General features: G+C 42.8%; 1 protein-coding gene and 1 long non-coding RNA gene across 2 annotated transcripts in view; one reads left to right on the top strand and one right to left on the bottom strand.

Annotated features, from left to right (window-relative positions):
* The window catches only part of LOC111865920 (fatty acyl-CoA reductase wat), a 46,417-nt gene extending 39,841 nt beyond the window's left edge, over window positions 1–6,576 (bottom strand). Inside the window, exon 1 of the mRNA XM_023854366.2 lies at window positions 6,477–6,576. The gene's annotated coding sequence lies outside the window, so the exon portion shown is untranslated. The remainder of the gene's footprint in view (window positions 1–6,476) is intronic.
* The window catches only part of LOC111865922, a 71,215-nt gene extending 59,968 nt beyond the window's left edge, over window positions 1–11,247 (top strand). Inside the window, exons 3-4 of the long non-coding RNA XR_002843062.2 lie at window positions 3,778–3,918; window positions 10,743–11,247. This is a non-coding gene — a long non-coding RNA (uncharacterized LOC111865922). The remainder of the gene's footprint in view (window positions 1–3,777; window positions 3,919–10,742) is intronic.
* Window positions 11,248–21,210: the final 9,963 nt, after the last annotated feature.

The raw sequence follows: 21,210 nt of genomic DNA, 5'->3' as shown, positions 1-21,210 counted from the left end.
AGAGCAGCTCAAAGCGTTGTTTTCACAGTACCTCCCAGTATTTATTGTGGTATACCTCGCTCTACAGCCTGACCAATAACAAATCCTTGTTTCTACACTTACTACTGAATATTTTATTAGAAAGTAGCCTATAGCCTCATGTAGTGGGGGGGGGAAGAAACATTGCATCAGCTGACCATAACCGTGATCTTTCATAGCACAAATCATGCACTCACCTTCACCGCTGATGTAAAGTGACGTATACACAATAATTATTTAGTTTTTTTAGGGACCTTTTTCTTCCTTTGACGAATGCAACCGTCCGAATCTTCCCGGCCTTATTTTTAAACTTACACATAGTTGGTAGGGCTCCTTGCATGCTAAAGCAGATAGCGACAAGGCCGCTTCCAATGTCGGAAAACACAGACACACATAAAAACTCAAACATACACCCATTTCTCGAATAGAATTCGGACCTCACGGTTCCAGCTTTCGAGCGGGGGAAGGCATTTCGTTCCTTAGACCTCACGGCCACTGTGGCCGGCTTTTAGCAAACGCGTTGAAGAAAATAAAAGTGTATAATCATGATGACAACTCTAAAAACATACTTCCAGCAGTCTTATATCCCTACTTATAACGTACCAGTTGGATGTTATGAAATTATACTCCAACAAACCGCAGGACGCCGTTCACCTTCGCCAAGGAATCATCAAAACACTACTTGTACTCAAGCGAGTGGATTTAGCTAGGAAGTGTGACAGTTACTTCTCAGCTACAGACAAGATGGAGACGAAATTTTGGACAAAAATTCTTTTCAATGGAGCTTCCGAAATTACAATTTAAGACAGTAGCCATTGTTTTAATAATGCATTTAAACGTACGCTGGTCACGGTATCCGAGTGGTCTAAGGCTCGTTCGCTCGGAAGCCGGGATCGTGGGTTCGAATCCCACACAAGGCATGGATGTTTGGTATGTGTATGCCTTTATTCCGTGTTTGTGTTGTCCCGTATTTAGGTAGAGGCTTTGCGACGAGCTGATCACCCGTCCAAGAAGTCCTACCGTCTGTAAAATGATCATGAAACTGAGATGTGAGCCCTGTGGTCCAAACTGGGAGCATGAGGAGAGAAACGGCCGCGCCATAGCTCAAGCGGTTGGTCCCTGGCTTCCCACCTAGGCGGCCCGGGTTCGATCCCGGGTCTGGTCAAGTGAGATTTGTGGTGGACAAAGTGGCACTGGGGCGGGTTTTCTCCAAGTACTTCGGTTTCCCTTGCCAATCTTCATTCCACCAAATTCTCCATCATCATAATCCCCCAGGGCAGGTACAATAGGCCAATCAGCGGCCGCCGTGCCGAGTGTACCCAGCTGGAGTCCACCCCCCACTAAGCGAATTAAAAAAAAGAGGAGAGAAAAAATTAAAATGTACAGTTTTTTGTATCAGATCCTTCTTCAGTGAACATTTTCAAATATCATCGTGTTTATAAAATTAATTCTAGGGCACGGCCATCATGGATAGACAGGAGGAGAGAGAGAGAGACTTTGCCGACAAGTTGGTTATTGTTGATGTTTGCAACCTCTGCAGTTCTGATGTAGCGGGTATTTCACGTGCTGCTGCGCAAAGCAAAATCAGTTAACTGAAAATTCTCGAAGTTCGTATTGAAGAAATCGACTTTCGATTCGAGATCGATATATTTTTCTTCGAATCAGTCTGAAAATTCGAGACTAGCACATGCGTACCTTACTTACTTACTTTATTATGGAGCTAAGCCCTTCTGGAGGAGCCGCCAATTTTGCAGCTACTCAAGAATTTCCCAGCATTTTATGGAACCCGAAGGTTCATTACCGTGTTCACAAGAGCCCTCCACAGGTCCCTATCCCGAGCCAAATCTATCCAAACCATACCATCCCATCCTATCTCTCTAAGATCCATTTTAATATTGTCCACCCACCTACGCCTTCGTCTTCCCTGTGGTCTCTTTCCTTCTGGCTTTCCCACCAGTATCCTATACGAATTCCTCGTCCCCCCCATTCTTGCTACATGCCCTACCCACCTCATCCTCCTTGACTTGATCATTCTAATTATACTTGGAGAAGAGTACAAGTTATGGAGCTCCTCATTATGCAGTTTCCTCCAACCTCCTGTCACTTCATCTCTCTTCGGTCCAAATATTCTCCTAAACATCCTGTTCTCAGACACCCTCAGTATATGTTCCTCCCTTAATGTCAGAGACCAAGTTTCACACCCATACAGAACCACAAGCACATGCGTACCTTAGTCCTATTAAACCCCATATTTAACCGAACTTATGCTATGAGGGCCCCGAGGCCCCTCAGCGTAAATGAGTATTTGCGCCTGAATATAATACAAGCAGAAAAGTCTGTTACTAAACCCGGGATACAATTACTCAGAACTCTGAAGCACCACTCCACGTAGATATATTTGGGGTAGAAATATACCGAAATACTCTTGGCCTGTGCTCTAGATGGAGGAGAGTGGTCAGCATCACGCACCGACACCCCCCCCCCCAATACACATTGGATAGGAGGCTAAATTGGTCTGGAGATTATGAAAAATAGAAAAATCTCTTGCACCTGCAGATAATCAAACCCCGACCTTCCAGTTCTAGCCAGTGTTGATAGGGACCGAGATAAGAACTGAAATTTAATGAACAACAGATATTGATAAAATTGAACAGCAGTGTGTCAGGCTGCACGTGGGCTCATGATTGAAATCCTAAGATAACAGTAACCAGAAAATAAGACTATATGACTATATAAATAGATTTATATAAAGTTCTGACAGTTAAATAAATTTGATCACCCATGAGTACGCTATTAATATCATAAATTGTTGACATAGATACCAAAAGTGAATACGTCATTGCGTTAAGTAGTCCTCTCAGACTTCGCATCGTGTCCTGATTGCTACACAGAAATGGATTATACAAAGGAAAGTTTGGTATTCTTCTGGATTCAACCCCCCTTTTCCTGTCTTTCATGTTGATGCATCAAACATCTAAACAAATTTCATGCTTCTGACTTTCCAGGAATTAGAGTCTAAACTTTAGGCCTACTGTTGTAAAAAACACGGTTTAGTGTAAATGTTCAATACGGTAAAGCTATCCCTGTGCCGGTCACAGTAGCCGCGGGGTCTAAAGCATCATGAACTGTCTTCGCTCGCTCGGACTCTGGGATCGTGGTTCGGATCCCACTCATGGCACTGATGTTTAGTGTATGTATGCGTTTATTCCGTGTTTGTGTTATCCTATGTTTAGGTAGCGCCTTTGCGACGGGCTGATCACTCGTCCAAGGAGTTCTACCGTCAGTGGGAAAAAAAATTATTCTGGAACTGAATAAAAGGTCTGGGCCATGAATGGACCGGAAGAGCCTGTGAAAAAATTCTATCCCTGTAACAGGCCGTAGAGGCCCATAGGTTTGTGAGACGTCGAAACTCCCATATTTTCTCTAGACAACCGGCTCACAGAAGGTTGTGAGGTCAGCTGCCCTTACCCCCAGAAAGATTCCTGGTACTTATTCTGTTAGAGGTTGAGTCGAACCCTGGGCCATAGTGTGGCTGGAAGGATTAAGTAAATTGAAAAATTCAATGACCTCATTAGGAATCACACGCGACATTTTGGCTTGTAACATAGTGAATCAACCAAATACGCTACCGCGTGCCCCCTAAAATTCATTAATCAAGAAGGTGCTTATAGCTCAATTGAAGATTGTATCGTTAAAAGTGTAACTGGTTGTCTTCACTGCTGATGAAATTTTCCAAACGCCATATTATTTGTTTCACAGAAAAGAGCCACAAAAACGTGTTGACACCTATTGCCTGGGGGCCATGGCTGTTGCTATAGAAACAACCCCAGAGTTTCTACACACCAGTGAAGGACTACCAGAATTGAAGAAAGTGTTTGTAATAACGTAGAGAACATTAAGGTAAATTCCAGAAGGCCAGACTTTCTGGTCATAACATATATGTATATACTGTTCCTGGCTCCTCCTGTGCCATGGACTTGTCAATGTATGGAAGTACACAGTGCTAAAACTTGAGATACATCAGTAAAATTGTTGCTTCTATTCCAGAATAATTGGATACAGCTTGAACCTTACCCTCTACCTCCTTTAATTTCTTGAGATTGAACCTCTCCATATGAACTCTGTGCATTGTTTGTTTACTCACGGCCAGTCTCTCCCTAACTTTTCCCACCACCAAATAGTGGTCAGTATCACAATCTGCTGGCCTGAACGATCGGAAATCAAGTACACTTGAATACCCTCGACTATCTATCAAAATATGAACAATTTTATTGTGAGTCTTTTCATCAGGAGATGTCCAAGAAAATCTGTGAATGTTACAATGTGGGAACATCATCGTTTGACAGTAACATATTTGGATGTGGCACAATTTACCACTCTAACTCCATTATCATTACTACTTTCATGCAAACTCTCATTCCCAATTGTTAGTTTGAAAATATGTTCCCTACCTAATTCGGCATTGAAATCTCCTAACAAAATTTTCATGTGGTATTAGGGAAGTTATCGAATGCATGTCGTAGTTCTTCGTAGAACCTGCCCTTCATATCCTCTGTTGGGGCGTGAACATTCACAATAATGATATCACACCAGCGACCTCTTAGTATTATGTATGACATCCTATCATTAACGAACTCTACCCTCTTAACTGCTGATACGACTCTCTTATGTACGAAAAAACCTGTACCCAATTCATGGTTCTCATTCCCCATTCCATAGAAAAATGTATAGTCTCCTGCTGGTGCGGTGCCACCACCATCCCATCTGACCTTTTGTACCCCCACTAAATCTAATTTACATTTTGATATTTCTTTCGCAATTTTCATGACCGAACCTGCCCTATACACACTTTTTACATTCCACGTACCAAATCTCATGTCCATATTCCTAAGCTTAGGTGGTTTATCCAAGGAATTGGTCCAAGTCCAAAGCTCTTTGTGACATTTCGTAACTCATTCATGGAGCTGAACCCTTCTTGAGAAGCCGCCAGTCATATAACTACTCAAGAACTACCCAGCATCTTATGGAACCGAAAATTCATTACTGCGCTCACAAGAGACCTACACTGATCCCTATCCTGAGCCAGATCTATCCAATCCATACCCTCCCATCCTATCTCTCCAAGATCCTTTCTAATATTGTCCACCCACCTACGCCTTGGTCTTCCCTGTGGTCTCTTTCCTTCTGGCTTTCCAACCAATATCCAATACGCATTACTCGCCTCTCCCATTCGTGCTACATGCCCTGCCCACCTCATCCTCCTTGACTTGATCATTCTAATTATACTAAGAGAAGAGTACAAGTTATGAAGCTCCTCATTATGCAGTTTTCTCCAACCTCCTGCACTTCATCTCTCTTCGGTCCAAATATTCTCCTCAATACCCTGTTCTCAACCCCCCCCCTCACTCCATGTTCCTCCTTTAATGTCAGAAATCAAGTTTCACACCCATACAGAACCACAGGCAAAATTATAGTTTTGTATATTCTGATTTTTTATTTTTGGACAGCAGACGAGCAGACAAAGTTGTGGACCGAATGGTAGCAAGCATTACCCGAATTCAGTCTCTTTTTAATTCCCTCCTGAATCAATTTTCATTTGTTATCGTCGTTCCAAAATATCTTAACTGTGCCACATTTTCAAAACATCTGTTAGCTATAATATTATATTTCAGCATCTTGTTGCATTGAAGTATCACATGTAATCTTCTTCCATCGATAACTCAACAATATGAATATAGATTTAGAGGATCTTAATCAACACTTAATTCATTAAAATGTTCGTTAAAGTTTTTAAAAAGAGNCGAATTGAATTGAATTGAATTGAATTTAATTTAATTATGTTGATGTTATGGGATGTCTGTTCTTCCTATCTTTTGTAGTGCGGCCACTCTCAGAAGTCAACACACAACGAAACCAGACGCGGAAACGCGTGAGGTCGATATGCTCTAAACATAAGGGAAAACTGGCTCGCGAAAACGTAGAACAAACACTATACAATACAGCAACAATTGAATTCCGATCAGTGCAGCTCCCCCGACTCGTTTGTTTCACGGCGATGTGTGAGTGAGTTTTGATAACTGTTGTGTTGAGACAGGAAAAATTTAAAAGTAATTTATACTCAAATAATGCATTCCTTGGACATATAAGACGGTAACGGAAGATTTTATACATTGAAGAACCTTAGAACCATGCGCAGCCACAGATATCAACGTTGAAAGAGTTCCTATGTTGTATCACAAGTTTACAACCCTGAAGATGACACTGTAGATGTCGGGACACTACAGTTAAACTTCAGCTACATCAAGAATCTGTAATTGACTGTAATGTGGTATTCAACAACTCTATGGGTTACAACGGTGCTAAATTCAACCATAAAATGCTAATTAGTATCCGGAGGAAAATTAATATTCAAAGTTTAAAATAAGAATTATATTCGTAATCCAGCGTGTAGTACTCACTCAGATGTGCTGGATGCCGTGTGTACCTTTTCTCGTTGCCTCCTCACAAGCACTGCCGGTCAGTGCGCGAACACCACGAGAGATATTGGCGTCCTTCAAGCGACACGCTCGACTTCCTGGTCTGCTGAAAACTTGTTGTAGACCTTGAAGAGATGATCAGTTTATTGACCATTAATATGGGTTTTACTAGAAAGTAGAGTGAACAGTGGCCGCGGTGTCTAAGGCATGAACCGTCTTCGCCTGCTCTAACACTGGGATCGTGGGTTCGAATCCAGCTTCAGGCATGGATGTTTAGTTTGTGTGTGTGCGTTTCTCTGTGTTTGTGTACAGGTAGAGGCCTTGCGACGAGCTGATCACACGCCCAAGGAGTCCTACCGAATGTGTAATATCTAGAAAAACCGAAGTGAACGGAGAAGTTCATGGAGGTAGGCCTAGGCCCACTGGGGCTGTAGTGCCAAGGGGGGAAAAAATATGCCTAACTTATTCCACTAATGGCCATCAACCAAATTTACAAAAACGTTCTCTATTCTGGGACATTACGCCTTGTAGTCCGTTGAAAGTCAACGGACCTTGCGGAGGAACATGTCGCCTTCATCTTCAATATAGAAGAATAAACCAAGAAATAAACCAGCTCTGAAGAAAGGTCTGTACACCGGTTTTTTGCTTGGCTTGTTCTTCGGCCCTGAAGATGGAGGCGACATGTTCCTACGAAATGCCGGTTGACTTTCAACGGAGTGCATGGCGTTATACTCCAGAAGATAGAAATCTTCACACCCGCCTGTCTCAGAACCTAAATCCTACATTTACACAACTTTCACTTTGATACAGCGTGTGACTGCATTTTACAATTCATTATTACACACGCACACTAATATCCACGGTTACGTCTGCACAAGCCGTTGCTAGGTAACGGCTTCCAACGGCGGGCGTTCCCCTTCTTCTAGGTTCCCGAACTATCCCCGATCTCAGTTATTAGCTTCTCACAACAACAGCTGACAACGGCTGACCCTCAGCAGTTCTCTAAATCACTGACTGACTATGCCACCCACCAACCAACTCAACTCAACTGACTCAAAGTTAGAGTCATAGTCAAAGTTACATTGCGACTGACGGTCATTCAGTCAGTAAGTCTTGGTGTCGAGCCCCATTTGGGGCTCATGACCAGATATTAATTATTATCGTTTGACAGTTACGGTCTTGTTTCTGTGGGGCGCCTTCTCTGACGAGAGGACGGGTCTGTCTTTTGTATAAGCTGCTGGCCCTTGCCAGTGCAGTCTTCCTCGGGTCCGAGTCCCTTGGGACTCGCGACCATATTTTACTCTCTCAGAATTGAGACTTGACAGAGAGAGAGAGACACACACACACACACACAGACACACTTACGGATCATCTTCAGAGGGAACATCAATAATTATTCGGAAACCACCATCACAATAGGTGTTAATTGCTCAATTACATACACACATAATGCCTGGAATACACAATGTACACAATATTCAACTTTTCACAATCACAGCAGCCTTCCTGGTATTAAAACTTTTAAAGTGTTTAAAAAATTTACCTTACCTGGACTTAAATATATTTAATAGACACAGACAAATAGAAAAGGAAATATACAGAAAACCCACAACGACAGACATAACAATAAATAATAAATCATGCCACCCTAAAGAACAAAAATTGCCAGCATATAAAAATTGGATACACAGACTTCTTACACTACCCCTTGAGGAAAATGCTAAAAACAAGGAATTTAATACTATTATTAATATAACACTAAATAATTGCTATAGAAAGGAAGACATCACACATCTATATAACAAACTTAAGCGAAAGATCGGTAACCCGGATCTCACTGACTGTCCTGCTTATAACATCTCTTCACGGACCGCACAGAAAACGATGTTCCATTATTGAAGTGCAATTATTGCCGTGGAAATATGCCNCACATATACACGGTGCCAAATCCCAGAAGACTGCTTTCTTCATACCGATACTTAGCAACGGATGTTGCATAGCTGCTTCCTTTGCGGTCGCTACCTAGCAACGTGTCTGCGTGCCACTATATAAACCAAACTTACGCGACTCCTTATGGAGTGGGCATTAGCCCACCATTTTGATTGCAAATTTGTTTATGACGCTATATCAACTTCCGTACCACTTTAGATTTACCTGTAATTAATAAGAGGATAATTCTGTGAGAAATCGTAAGGAATTGTGTGTCTGTTTACAAGTGCAGGATTGTCTGGAATGAATTAGATACACCTCATTGAGATTAATCGGTGCATCTTCAATTATCGAATCGATAGTTCTCGAATGTAAGACGTGTTATCGCTACTCGACATCCTTCGATAGATTCGAGTTCTCGCAGGAAACTTCTTCAATATCCGTTTTCATATTATCAGCATATTTTTATTCCATGCACTCCATGTTCGGTTCTTTTGGTAATGGCATTTCATCTATATTCGTTGTAATTGTTATTGGTCTCTTTCGTCCCTTCGTTACGGATGTTATGCAACGCACAAAATTCTGCGAATAGTAAACACATTGTGCCTCTATGTCAACATAAAGCTTGACTAACAAGAACTGTACGTTCGCACGGCAGCTTACAGAGAAATATTCATACCTGAGGATAGCTGTAGTCTTTGTCAGTGAAGTTCTTGTCACCAATTTCCACAAAATCGATGGATGTATTCCCAAAGCAAGACTCTTCTGTAATGATAATTTGTGTTAGTATGACTTCGGAGAAAACTGCATAATGAGGAGCTTCATAACTTGTACTCTTCGCCGAGTATAATTAGAATGATCAAGTCAAGGAAAATCAGATGGGCAGGGCAGAAGAGGAATACATATGGGATATTGGTGGGGAAAAGGCCACTAGGGAGACCAAGAAGTAGATGGATGGATAATATTAAAATGGATCTTAGAGAGATAGGATGGGTTGGTATGGACTGGATCGATCTAGCTCGGGACAGGGAACAGTGGAGGGCTCTTCTGAACACGGTAATGAACCTTTGGGTTCCATAAAATGCTGGAAAGTTGTGGAGTAGCTGTACAACTGGCGGCTTCTCAAAAAGAGCTCAGCTGTATTAAGATACATAGTTTTAGTTAGGAATAATTGTGAATAAAAGAAAGCTGGAAAATATAATCCAGCTTCATAACGAAATAGCGGGANAGTAGCACCTGAAGATGGCATTTTTATGCCGAAACATGTAGTGAGAGTGAGAGAAGAAGATAGATAAGTGTATGCACTGCAAGACGGAATAAACAAATCATGAACTTAAATCAGTGCAACAGGACGCTAAAATATAACATTGAATAAAATAAAACTGGAAAATATAATCCAGCTTCATAACGAAATAGCGGGATGTGTTCACGTATACTGTGTCTAAGATAAGCCTAAATTTCAAACTAACATGGGATGAATAGACTTGTGTCTTCTGGGATATAACGTCTTGTAGTCAGTTGAAAGTCGACAGACGTTTCGGAGGAACATACCGCCTCGGAGCTTTGCTTGCTGCTTTCTTCATACAAGAAGCATGGCTTACTCTGGCTTGGAACCGACATGTTCCTCCGAAAAGTCAGTTGTCTTTCAACGGCCTACACCGCTTTACGTCACAGAAAACAGAATTCTTCACAACCACCTCTGTGAGAACCTCATACACTAAATTATGATGGGAATCGAGCTAATAGAAATAATTCATAACTCTTGAAGTCCTCGAGGAAGCTTCAGGGTGTGCGCTATTTGAGTACTTTCGAATCTTGTTTGATTTTTCTGCTGGAATTTGCCGATGTTTTGGGGATATTAGCAACCTCACGTCAAAAATTATGCTTTGGGCTGAATTACCATTACATTACCGAGAAAATTCACTTAAGCGGTAACGCTTCGATTTTTATTCAGGAGGTGTCCATCTCGAATCCCGGCCGGGACATACACTATTAATCCTGAGGGTTTTCATAGTTTTCCTCAGGCAATCCAAGTAAATGCCAAGATGAATTATACCGTGATCGCTTCCTTCCACATACTTTCCAATTCATTATTCACTAGACGATCATTTAACATATATTAGCGTCATTAAATAAACTACCAATAAATGAACATTTGCATCCTTTGAACAGACCGCTCTCCAGTATTCATGTTTTAAGAATACAAAGGACCAAAAAAATGGCCTTCGGAAAACACTGTATCTGGCTGTGCGCAGTCCGATGGAAGGGACAAGCGAGACGTAGCAATTGCTCATCTTCAACTTCATCTTATGATTCAAGGGTCTTTGCAACCGACGGAGGGCTACCGGAGCCGTCGCATCAGGACCTGAACCGCGGCAGGGAAGCCCGGACAGCCACAGAGCGACCAAGAAGGCCTCAGGGATACCTTGACCGCCGCAGACCTGCCTGGAACTCCACAAGCTTACATCCACCTGGAATACCACAGACTCGGCCGGATAAAACACAGAGCCACCTGGACGACTACACAGTTCCCCGAGCAATCGCAGAACTGTCTGGACAACGGCAGAGGGGTCTGACCCGTTGCAGAATAGCCTGAACTGTCACAGAGCGGCTCTGACCCATCGTCGTGATCAAATGTGGGAGACCCGAATAGCGCGGCCCGTGCGTAATTATTAAAGTGGCTTTTTGTATGGAAGTGTCCTTGCTATTTGCGGAACGGCCGAATTCCAAAAGGATGGTAAGATTAAATATTTTGATATTTTCGCATGAATCGTTTCAGTATGCCGCTGTTGCTGCTGGCTGTTGTGTACAAGGGAGGTGTAAGCATCGGAAAGTTCTGTGTTCTGCATTTCATAACAACAGCAGACACGTTAACGGAGCTTGTAATTTGTGAAGTGTAAAGCAGATGCAGCTTTTGGGGCATGGAACACAGCAGTTATGGGAGCAAGACCCAAGGAAATGCGGATGAAACAAGTAAATATTTGTTAAATATGTAAATTTATTTATTATAATCCATCACAACACAACAACAAAACTGTTAAACATCAACTGTTCGCCTTGTCCAGTATTGCGAACATTTGCATTTTCATCATTTTTTATGATTTCTACTTGTTGCCTGCGTAATTTTGTTATATAATCATATATGTACGGAAGTCTGAAAGCAAACCGGCATGCGCCTTGGAAAATTTCCAGTGGTGCAGAAAACTTTGTTTTGCAGGCGCTGCAATTTCAGTAGTAGGTTGTCTGCCGCAAACTCCCAGGCGGGACAAGCATAAGTCACCATACTCCTGATGAGTGCTTTGTAAAGGGTCAATTTAATATTAGTGCTTAATCGCTCACTTTTGAATAGGGAATTCATTCATTCATCAGTAATCTGTCAAGGTGACAGGTCCACAGTCTCTTCCAAAACAGTTCCTCCACTTGATGCGATCTAGAGCTTTCTCCTTCAAATGAAAATATCCTCTTCTGTCCCCAAGGTCATCCCGCATCTTCTTACGTCTTCTTCCTCGTCTTCTGGTCACTTCTATCCGCCCCTCTATCTTTCCTTCAATAACTTCTTTTAGAAGGCAGTTACCGCGTAAGATATGACCAATCCAATTAGCCTTCCGTTTTCTTATTTCGTGTAGGATATTCCTCTGCTCACTGACTCTAAATAACACTTCTTCATTTCTCACATAATCGGTCCAACTGATCCTCTCGAATATGGAATATACAATCTAATGAATGTTCTGAAGGCCTTGGCTTCGATCATTTCTATGTGTAATCTCCATGTAACTCTCTTATCGAAGATTACACTGAGATATTTTACACTATTTACAAATGGGATGTTTCGTCCATTCAGTGTAAGATGGGACTCAGGCGGTCGATCTGAAGTCGACTTCTGGTTTCGGTTCTGCAGATATAGCGTCCGAACGGACCCAACAGGAAACATCGCTTCCACCGAGCTCTTCTATTGTTGTGTGGGTGTCTCTTGCGGCTATCACGTGACGGCTACTGAGCCATTGCTTAGCAACGGGCGTGTTTACACGGCCGTTCCATAGCAAAGTCTGTCTCCGCCGGCTTCCCGATTATGGTTTTTATCAGACATGACACAATACATTTAATTTATTCCAGAAATTGATTGCTGGGAAACTGAAACTAGCTCATTAGGAGATACTTTCAGTTCGAACGGCACTTCCGCTCCCGTAGACATCAATTTCCTCTTGAAATTGAACATCTAAATTTTATTCATTCGCAACTGCGACAAATGTGTTGCAACAGGGATCCTCAATATTGCCCTCGGTCTGTCTTGGTGTAATAACAGATCGTATAAACAACATAGCACCGAAGTGGGTCAAGTCCCAAGGTAGCGTGGAGGCTGCTCTCCACCATCGCCGAAGAGAATTTTCTATATCTTTCGAACTATTTGTGGAATGTGCCTAACAAATTTTTCCATTTGGCCTCGACAGCCTCCACTTCACATGAAGAGAGACAGAAAATAATTCATAAATAATTTTCTTGCTGCAAATATCTGTCTATAGGGATATAGGTCAGATAAACTGCTTATTTATTCAGGATGTCGAGAAGTGCCATGACTGCAATATTGTGCAAGTATTTGAAGCTACGTGGGGCACGCTGTAGCGTAGCATTATGCTACAAGCCGGAAAGTCGCGGGTTCAAGTCCCAATGAGGTCCTTGTATTTTTTCAGTTAACCTAATCCTTCCAGCCGCATTATGAGCCTGGGGTCGACTCAGCCTCTAACAGAAATAAGTACCAGGAATTAATTAAATAATTTTCCTGGGGAGTAAAGCGCGGGCGGCGCGTAAGGCTGATAACCTTACCGCCATCTTTGAGCCGATTGTCTAGATAATGTGGGACCCTCAACGTCTCACAGCCCTATGGGCTTTCACGGCCTGTTACTTTTTTGATTTGAAGCTACGTGGAAAAGGTTACAGAAACAGCACATGTTAAAACCCAGAGTTGTATTCATTGAGAAAACTGCAGAAGACTTCTGGGACACAGGTTAGTTTCCCAATTGCATCGGGTATATTGAAGGTGAATATATGTATACTCGTATATAGGAATAAAACGCGCACGGAATTTCGTCTCCACCTAACACTGTTACATTGCCTGCTTGCGCCCACAGATGCGAATTAGAGGATCATCACCGTGAATCTTTGTTCTTTTGGAAAAGGCAGTAATGATGGCGTTTTTGATAACAGCACTGCAGTCGCACATTTACATAAGGAAGAATACAGATACCAGAAGAAAAGTTGTTGCTAGGTTCAACGAAGAAAAAATATTTTGTTTTCCTTGGTGACGAAACCTTTCCTCTCACTGAGCAGAAGACCGTTTTCACGAGGGCATATGTGTCACCGCCAAAGAAAAACAGTGCATTATTCAGAATAACTGTGTTTGCAAGGAACAAGTTTTGAAATGTTTGTTTTAAGTTCCGTTCTTTGGTGCTTACATAATTCAGTTTCAGTACTGCATTTACTTCATTATTTCTGATATAGAAACAAATATTACTCATAACGTTAAAAATTTCTTACTTGTTCCTCATTTCCTTCAGTGTAACCAGGTTGTTCAAGCGAAAGTCAGTAATGCAGTTTGAAAAAAAAAATATTTACTTCTTTCTTCTACATTTCTTTTGATCTTACTCTGATAACTGCTGTGTTCCATGCCCCAAAGGCTGCATCTGCTTTACACTTCACAAATTACAAGTTCCGTTAACGTGTCTGCTGTTGTTATGAAATGCAAAACACAGAACTTTCCGATACTTACACCTCCCCTGTACACAACAGCGGCATACTGAAGCGATTCAAGCGAAAATATCAAAATATCTGGGCTACGGATTGGACGGCCTGGCTTCGCTTCCCATCACTGCAAGATTTTTCTCTTCTCCACAGCGTCCAGACCGACTCTGGGACCCACCGAGCCTTCTGTCCAGTAGGTACAGCAGGTTCTTTTCTCGGGGGTAAAGTGGCAGGGCTGTGAAGCTGAGCACTCACCTCCATCTAGTGCCGGGTTCGAGAACCATGTAGCCATAACTCCACTCCCCAATACGTCCTCGTGGCAGACTGCTTAACTAATAAAGCACAGGGACTTAATCTTTTTTTACATTCAGCTGCTGCTGTACGCCCACTCAGCAAAACACCCATAAACTGAAGAAATCTGCACCATGAAATTTGTTTTGTGCTGTATAGTATCACTGTCGGACACATAAGCCTCTCTGCGTGTCGATTTGATCTCGGCGCTTGTAATGCGATGAAAGTTGACTCTTCCGTGTCCACACGACTCTGCCACTAGTTGCTAAAAGAAAACAAACTCCGTGATTTTAGTCCGCAAGCGAACTATACCGACCGAGCGACCGCCGCTTGCCGGCGAAGTTAGTGCCAACTTTAGCCGATAGAGGGTGTCTCATGGTCAGTCCAACGAATCTCCACGGCCGTCAATTTCGGTTTTCTAGACCGGAGCCGCTACATTTACATTCAAGTAGCTCCTCGATTATCATCACGAGGCCGAGTGGACCCCGTTCTAGACCCACTACTTCTCAGAAAAAATCAGGTAGCGCCGGGAATCGAACCCGGACCTCTGGATCTGTAGCCAGGAACGCTAGCAACTAGACCACAAAGGCGGTCTGCCACTAGTTGTTATCCTAAGCTGTCGGACCACCCCTTACCGGCTGTCCGTGACTGCTCCTTCAGCACATTCGCAGCTCTCTTCCAAACCCAATCTAAGGACGCGTCATGAAGGGGTGAGGTTAGAGGAAGATGGCTCAAACGAAAACCCTTGTAGTTGAATTCGGGAGGTGCCCGAATCGAATCTCTGTTGGAATTAAAATTATTCTCAATTTGTTCGTGGTCTTCCACAGTCCCTACTGGCAAATTCTGGGATGATGCCACAAATTAGGCTACAGCTGATTCTTTCCACGTTCACTTCAGTTGAGTATTCGTTAATCGTCCAAGCATTGGGCGCAATATACGAGGGCTCAAAGACAGAAGAGACGGCCGTTGCTTGTCATAGAAGATTTTACAGAGGACCCTAACCTTAAGTGTTCAGTTGAAAAAAAAAACTGGGCGCTAGTCTCTAGGGGCTTGTCGCAAAGACGAACTTATTGACGGTAAACCTCCAGTCGTAAAGTAGCTCTGCCTCTGACCTCTGGATTAGGAAGTCATGAATTGCCGTCATGGGTTAGATGTGCGAGGGTCGCCAGCTAGCAAGTACAGGAGGCGTTGAGCAATGGTAGCAGAGGATAGTGTTGGTAGCAGTTACCAGGCAACGCATAATTAAGACATAGAAGACTTATTGCGCGCTATAGTGAACTGTTAAGAGTGTTCATTAGAGATAGAGTTATAATTAATTGATGTTACAATTTGTAAGAGTTCAGTATTTTTTTTATTTCTAGTGGGATGGGACTAAGTCCCTTGTACTGCGGCCATTTCTGACATAATGTACCAGCCCCAGATGATAGGTGAGGGTGATTGTGGAGCAGTTGGCGGAATGAAGATTGGCATGGGAAAGCGAAGTACTAAGAGAAAACCTGCCCCAGCACCACTTTGTCTACCACAAATCCCGCTTGACCAGACCCGGGATCGAACCCGCGCTGCCACGATAGGAAGGCAGCGACTAACCGCTTGAGCTATGGCGCGAAGAGTTCAGTAAATCCAATTTCCAGTCTAATCCCGGTGTGTAGTCACTAATTAAATGAAAATATAATTAGAATTAACAGGTAAGGAGGACGAGATGTGCAGGACAAATAACATGTACGGGGGGGAACAGCAATGCGTACCGTGTTTTGGTGGGAAAGTCAGAAAGATATAGACAACTAGGAAAACCTAGACATATGTGGGAGGATAATATTAAAATGGATCATACACAAAGAGAATGGATGGTATGGAGTGGATTCATCTGGCTCAGGATAGGGACCAGTGGTGAACTCTTGTGAGCATGGTATTTATCCTTAAGCTTCCATAACATATTGGGAATTGAATATCTGAGCGACTGGCGGCTTCTCAAGGCCTAATCTCCGTGGAGTGAGTTAGTTAGCCAGTGAAGGATTCACTTTAAATTAGACGGCCAGAGTTCTTTTCCTAGTAGATCTTTTAGAATGTTTCTCTTCACTTGAAGATCGCACGTTTGCGCTTCCAGCCTTCTACACCATGACTATCGGAGGCTTCTCGACCATATGTAGAGACAGCTGGAGCAACAAGCTGGCCATCCTTATCCAGTGCCACGTTGAGAATGCGTCGGTTCTTACCCATAAGATCTCCCTTCACGCGCCAAGCATAGGAATAATTTTCCCAGTATCTCTTGTTCATCTCTTTCAGGTCTAAGGAAGAAGCACAGGCAGATTATTACGAGTTGGCCCTCCTTTAAATGCTTCCATCTGTATACAGAATTCTATACGTTAATATATGTGCATAATTAATAATCGAGTTTTATGCACAATTATTTCTACTGTCGTTCCCGAAAGCTGCTGTTTATAATCTCAAACTTACGCGCCATTGCCATATTTGTAATATTAGACTTCAAAAATGGCGCTGTATAGTCTGAGTCAACGATATGGCCGTCAAATAACCCGTACTAGGTACGTAAATAACGAAAATGGCATTCATAAATCGTCATAATATGTTTAACTTTATACATTCTGGTCTGTCACACTAGTCAAATATTATAGAACGATTTGACAACACCGCCCCGTGCGACTCGAATGTATATTTATATGAATGCATTTACATGCACGGTGTGTCCAGGATCCGTTGGGATTCGNGTGAAAAAAAAAATGACCGAAATCCTTGCATCAGACAGATGTGTTTCTGCAAGACTCATCGAGGAGCTTTTGGGAATACCAAAAAGTACTGTGCACCAAATTTTGACCTAGGATTTGGGCAAACGGAAGGTCTGTGCGCGGTTTGTACCGCACGCGCTGTCAGGCGATGACAAACATGCCAGGTGGAACACTGCAAAGACATGTTACGGTCGGCCCAAAGTGATACAAATTTTACAAACTCGATTGTTACTGCTGACGAGACATGGTGTTTTCAATATGAGCCTCTTACAAAGAGGCAGAGTGCAGCGCGTTTGAGCCCAAAGAAGCCGAAACCAAAGAAAGTGCGCATGCAAAAAAGTCGAGTAAAGACACTGCTAACCGTTTTCTTGGATTCCAAAGGAATCATTCACAATCGTTTGTGGGCGAGAATTCTTCGAATTCAACCTGAATATCGAGAGCAAGATTCCTAGTCGCTCCTCCACGACAATGCCCCACCCCACAAATCGAAGATCGTGCGCGATTTTTGGCCAGAAAAGGGATCACAGTCCATGATCATCCTCCGTATTCGCCAGATTTGGCTCCAGCAGATTTCTGGTTGGTCCCAAAAGTTATTTTTTATTACTCTTGGGTGGGACTAAGTCCCTTGTACTGCAGCCACTTCTGGCCAATTGTACCAGCCCCAGATGTTAGGTGAGGGTGATTGTGCAGCAATTGGTGGAATGAAGATTGGCAGGGGAAAACCGAGGTACTCGGGGAAAACCTGCCCCAGCGTCACTTTGTCCACCACAAATCCCACTTGACCAGACCCGGGATCGAACCCGGGCCGCCGCGGTGGGAAGCCCTTGACTAACCGCTTGATCTGTGGCGCGGCCTTTCCCAAACGTTAAGTTGGAGATGAAAGGAGACCGTCACGACATCATCCAGGACATCCAAAGGGAATGTACCGCAGATTTATATGCGACTCCACAAATGGAGTACAGTGACTGTTATCGATTCCAGCTATGTATTGATTAAGGAGGAGATAATTTTGAAATTAATTCACGTCTTGTATTTTTAATGAACACAGTCCTAACCGAACCTGGACACACTGTGTATTTCGGCTAGTTGTGATCATCTTCAGAAGGCATAACAGCACGTTGAGGGAACTAAACATCGATCTTAGTACATCAATTGAATCAAAGATTTTGATTAAGACAAAATGTGATTGAGTTAAAATTTGTTTATATTCTTAATATTTAAAATCTTAAACCGCTAAAGTTCGTGTCTTCGTGCTTCTTCTATCAGCGGGAGATTGGGGTGTATGTTGAGGCACACAGCGAAAGGAGAAGCAGCCCAACAACGCAGATTCTTAACCAACTATATAAAGAGGGGAAAACAACGCTGCCCGAACCTCTAAGGACTGCAGTATCACCCCAATCTCCTGTTGATAGAAGAGACACGAAGACATAAACCTTAACGTTTTAAGATTTTAAATATTAAGAATTTTAATAATTTTTAACTCAATCACATTTTTTAATTAAAATCTTTATATAAAACTTTGATTCAACTTGATCTACTATGATCAATGTAATGTTAGTTTCCTCAACATATCACGCCTTCTAAAGATGGTCATAACTGACCGAAACATATAAAGGCACTATATAAATATACGTTTGTTTCACACTGGACGACGTTGTCAAATCGTTTTATAATCTTCATAAAAAGTTTGTAAATATACAAGTCTACGTTTCCCTCCATCTCGATGTTAAATTGCATTTGTCTACCTTGAGTTGTTCGTTATTAGGTGCGAAAACAAATATGAGTGCCGTGCTGTGACAATCATACATTACTTAGTGTAATATATGTAAAAGTAAAGTATATATATCCCTGCAACAACTCGTGACACTACGAGATTGCAGGGATGGGCCTAAAGCCTCTGTAGTGTGGCTTCCGCCTTTCAACCCCCGTGTTTTTACGTAAGTGAATGTACAATCTTCCACAGTGAATTATTTTAAAGCTTGTTGTGTTGGTTGCACTGCTCATTTTTCGTGCAGGTACAAGCACGACCGCCGGTCATGGTAGCCGAGCAGTCTAAGGCATGTACTGTCTTCGCTCGCTTGGAAACCGGGATCGTGGGTTCGAATCCCACTAAGGGCATGGATGTTTAGATTGTGTGTGTGCGTTTTTCTGTGTTTGTACAGGTAGAGGCCTTGCGACGAGCTGATCACCCGCCCAAGGAGTCCTACCGAATATGTAAGATCTAGAAAAACCGAAGTGAACGGAGAAGTTCATGGGGGTAGGCCTAGGCCCACTGGGGCTGTAGTGCCAAGAAAAAAGAAACAAGCACGACCTCCTACGTGCATGTGAATCACGACCTCTTATGACCATGGCCGACTAGTTGCAATGTCGTCATAGCAGAGTTAACTCTTGTGTTCCTTTCCCTATACACACACACACACACACACACAGAGAAAAAGCAGCGTGCAGCGATACGATTTTTGTGGGCTGAAAGTGTACCAGAGGCAGAAATCCATCGCAGGCATTCAGCAGAATAAGGAAACAGTGCTTTACTGCAGTGAAGTGTATATGAATTGAGAACCACGTTCAAGAAAGTTCACGCAAATTTCACTGTTGAAGAACAATCAGGACGCCTGTTCACATCAACTACAGAGGAAAACAAGGAAAGAATAGGCGCCATGATTCAGGATAATCGAGGGTGACTTTCGACGAAGTGCCGCACCAGTCTGTACTGCAGATGTATTGTCGAAGTGCAGAAGTATATACAAGTATATGGATGTTTTTAGGTCGTGAACGTTTGTTGCTTGGGCTTGCGAATGGACCCTACGGACGCTGTACAGAAGGGAAGTAAAAATGCTGCAAATATTAAAGCCTGCTCTACTACTGAACAAATTTTATCCAGATGAGATTGCAGATTCGTCACAGCTATTTGAGATCATTATAGCAAGTGTCACATAACTTCGAACAAGGTCAAGGGTAACCTTGAATGCGCAGAAGAAAAATTTCAGACAAGGGGGTGTGAGAAGTGACAGGCGGCGACTTCTGGCCTATTGTACCAGCCCCAGATGATAGGTGAGGGTGATTGTGGAGCAATTGGTGGAATGAAGATTGGCAGGGGAAACCGAGGTACTCGGAGAAAACCTGCCCCAGCGCCCCTTTGTCTACCATAAATACTACTTGACCAGACCCGGGATCGAACCCGGGCCGCCGCGATGGGAAGTCAGCGAGTAACCGCTTGAGCTATGGCGTTAGGGTAGACCATTAATTCAATGTTAAAATAGTGTTTGGACTGATGTATTGTGTTTGTTCCCAACTATTTTCACCCATAGGTAGATCGTCTGTTATTTTTTCCCACATGTTTGCTTTCAGTTTGTAAAATATCCCCCATATTAAGTGTTTTTATATTATTAGTACTTCATCCTTTCTTTCTATATAGTTATTTGACTCTTCGGTGAGAAAATTATAATACGAGTATGTTACTGTGTAATAATAATTCGGCGTTAGTTAATAGTGAAACCGAAGTTGACTTGAGTTTTCGTAATCGAAATAATAAGTAACATGTTGCTGATAGTAGGCAAGTATTCAAAACACGATGCCCCTCCTGAGCATTCGCCTTCCTCGACTTCTGTCAGCAGTGGTTGCAGGCTTAGCTGGCTACAAAGATTTAACAGCTAAACCAGCGGCAAAAAGAGGTGCAGCAACGACAAGGGTCCAAAGAGTAAGCCTGATATGTCGTATCCCGCAATGTGTACTTTAAAGAAAGGTGCTGGCTAACGTTATTATATGAAACGGCGTTAGTTGATGCGACCCCAGAAAAGAAACTCAGTGGCTTTAGTCCCCAAGCGAACTATACCGACCGAGCGACCGCCGCTGGTAGGTGAAATTAGTGCCAACTTCAGCGGATATAGGGCGTCGCGTGGTCAGCGCAACGAATCCCCACGGCCGTTAATTTCGGTATTCTAGACCGGGGCCGCCACTTTTTTATTCAAGTAGATCCTCAATTATCCTCACGAGGCTGAGTGGACCCCGTTTCAGAC

This window comes from Cryptotermes secundus, unplaced genomic scaffold (genome assembly GCF_002891405.2).
Source record: "Cryptotermes secundus unplaced genomic scaffold, Csec_1.0 scaffold1848, whole genome shotgun sequence".
In the NCBI taxonomy this organism is placed as follows: domain Eukaryota; kingdom Metazoa; phylum Arthropoda; class Insecta; order Blattodea; family Kalotermitidae; genus Cryptotermes; species Cryptotermes secundus.
This window is presented reverse-complemented; position numbering and strand designations above follow the sequence as displayed.